Source organism: Copadichromis virginalis, linkage group LG13 (assembly GCF_057382275.1).
Source record: "Copadichromis virginalis isolate Kocher_CV1m ecotype Utaka linkage group LG13, C_Virginalis_male_GT1.1, whole genome shotgun sequence".
NCBI lineage: Eukaryota > Metazoa > Chordata > Actinopteri > Cichliformes > Cichlidae > Copadichromis > Copadichromis virginalis.
Genome location: NC_140630.1, coordinates 339,034 through 341,604, shown reverse-complemented (window position 1 = coordinate 341,604; position 2,571 = coordinate 339,034). Strand labels below are relative to the sequence as shown.

At 44.0% G+C, this 2,571-nt stretch overlaps 1 pseudogene; it reads right to left on the bottom strand.

Annotated features, from left to right (window-relative positions):
* Positions 1-1,773: 1,773 nt before the first annotated feature.
* On the bottom strand, positions 1,774-2,571 carry LOC146694822 (uncharacterized; annotated as a pseudogene).

Below are 2,571 nucleotides of genomic sequence, written 5' to 3'. Positions count from 1 at the left end.
ATCACCCACCTGCAGAAGTGGAAGAAGGCAATGAAGTGAAGGAAAGTGATGAAGAATCTGAACTATGTTCAAGTAGGTTCTCAGACATCCAGGACATGGTAGTCTGAGGAGCTTGGAAAGAAAGTGACTAGGCTTCTTGAAGTTTCTTGAATTTTCAGAATGTGAAACTGAAATAGCAGATGTGTCAGAGGACTGCACATCTTCTATTTCAATGATGAAGACAAAGAATCAAGCAGGAAAGAGGAATCAGCTGAGACAGAGGAATATTTGCAGTAATGTGAGGAAACATTGATCTGGTCCTCTATCCTTCCCAGTGACAGACGATGCCTGACTCTCTCGGGCATCACAGAGAAAGACAATCTACCACGGTCCAAGCACATATGCCAGGTCCCTTCAGTTGCTTTTCTACTGAAAGCATTACACACAGTGTATTCTGCTTGTATTACACTTTTTAACGTTCACATGCCAATGGATGCATCAGAGACCAAGTTGGGGTTCAGTAACTTGCCCAAGGACACCTTGGTAAGAACTCCAGACTAGAGCACACAGAGACTGAACCAACAACCATCCAATTAGCAGATGACCTGCTCTTTATACTTTAAAAAAAAAACACTCAAATGAAGTGAGGACATTTTTGACCCCTGAGGACTACAAGTGTTATTATGTGCTGCCATTTAAAAATTTTAAATGCAAAAAATAAAAAAATAAAATAATAATAATAATAAATTTTATTTATGAGCACCTTTCAAGTCACCCAAGGACACTCCAATAGGATAAAACACTTAGTAAAACAATGGCAGAATAAGAACAATAAAACAAAAGCACAAGATAAAATTAACAAACAGTGGATTCACAGTGAATATGCAGATTTGAACAGATGAGTTCTGAGTTGGGATTTAAACTGGGGGAGAGAACCAATGTTTCTTATTTCTGGGGGCAGAGAGCTCCACAGCCTGGGAGCAGAGCAGCTGGTAGGAGGGGTTCTGGTGATAGTGTGGGCAGCAGAGTTCTGATCTCAGTTTTATCCTCATTGAGCTTTAGAAAATTAGAGGTAAACCAAGATTTTAATTCAGATAGACATTCTGTAAGGGAGGAAGGTGGGAGGAATCAGGTCTGCAAGAGAGATGTAACTGGGTGTCATCAGCAAAACAGTGAAAGTGAAGATCACATTTGCAGAAAATGGTACCTAGAGGGAGGATGTATATTATGAAGAGGAGAGGGCCTAAAACTGAGCCTTGGGGTACACCAGAGTTGACGGGGAATAGACGAGAGCGGAATGATCTTAGTTGAATAAACTGGGAACGGTCGGGGAGATATGATTGAAACCAGGCGAGGGGTGTGTCAGAGACGCCGAGAGAGGAAAGTCTGCTTAGAAGTACAGAGTGAGAGATGGTGTCGAAGGCTGAGCTCAGATCTAAAAGGACGAGAATGGTGAGAAGACCAGAGTCAGCTCCGATTAGAAGATCGTTAGTGACTTTAAGTAGAGCAGTTTCGGTACTGTGACATGAGCGAAAACCAGATTGAAATCTCTCGTAAATATTATTATTAACCAGGTGTAAATGAGGTTGAGCTGCAACCACTTTTTCGAGTATCTAAGAAATGAAGGGTAGATTGGAAATCAGACAGAGGTTGTTAAAGTTGTTAGGATCTAAAGAAGGTTTTTCCATATAGGAGTGACTAGAGCAGTTTTCAATAAGGAGGGAATGATACCGGTGGTGAGAGAAGAGTGAATGATAGCACAGATGAGTGGGAGTAAAGAAGAGAGGCAGGATATCACAAGCCCCGTGGGCATGGGGTGAAGATGACATGTGGCAGGCTTTGATTTACATATGAACTCGGAAATATCGGATAAATCAGGAAGATGAAAAGTGGAAAACTGCTCAAAAAGGAGAAATTGTCCTAAATGATCACATAAATGTGATGTGCGGGCCCAGGATGGTGTTGTTGGCGGTCCAGGAGGATGTCTTTTAGCTCCTCTAGGAAGGTGAGGAGACGTTGGGTGTTGTAAGACCCAAGGACAGCATGCCGGTGGACAAGCCCCTCCGAACCCATGCCCGCACAAAGGGTAATATTACCCCCCCCCCCCCCCCCCCCGTTGGCCAGGGACCTCAGTGATGGCTCTTTGGCCAATGACGTTATGGCCTCTTTGCCTTCGTTTCTGCAGGTTGAAGCCAGCCTCATCCAGGAAGAGGTACTCATGAGGTCTGGCCATCGCGTCCAACTGTAATATCCTCTGTGAAAATGTGAAAGTGCACAGGTGTTCAGAACAACAGTCAATCAGGTAGCACAGGATTGTCCAGAAGTAATGTAGGCCACTGAGAAACACAGTATGTCCACTAACTGTACTGTGAACATGTATACTTGCACATACTCGTAACGTAGGTCTTTGTGTCGCGCAGAGTTGCGCTCAAAGGGAACCCTATAGACCTGTTTCATCCGCGTCTTTTGGCGCCGGAGAACTCGGTCTATTGTGGCCAAGCTGACATCAACAATGCTCTCAAAGTTGACATTATCGGCAATGACTTTGTCTCTGATCTCCCGGAGTCTGATGAGGTTGTTCCCACGAGCCAT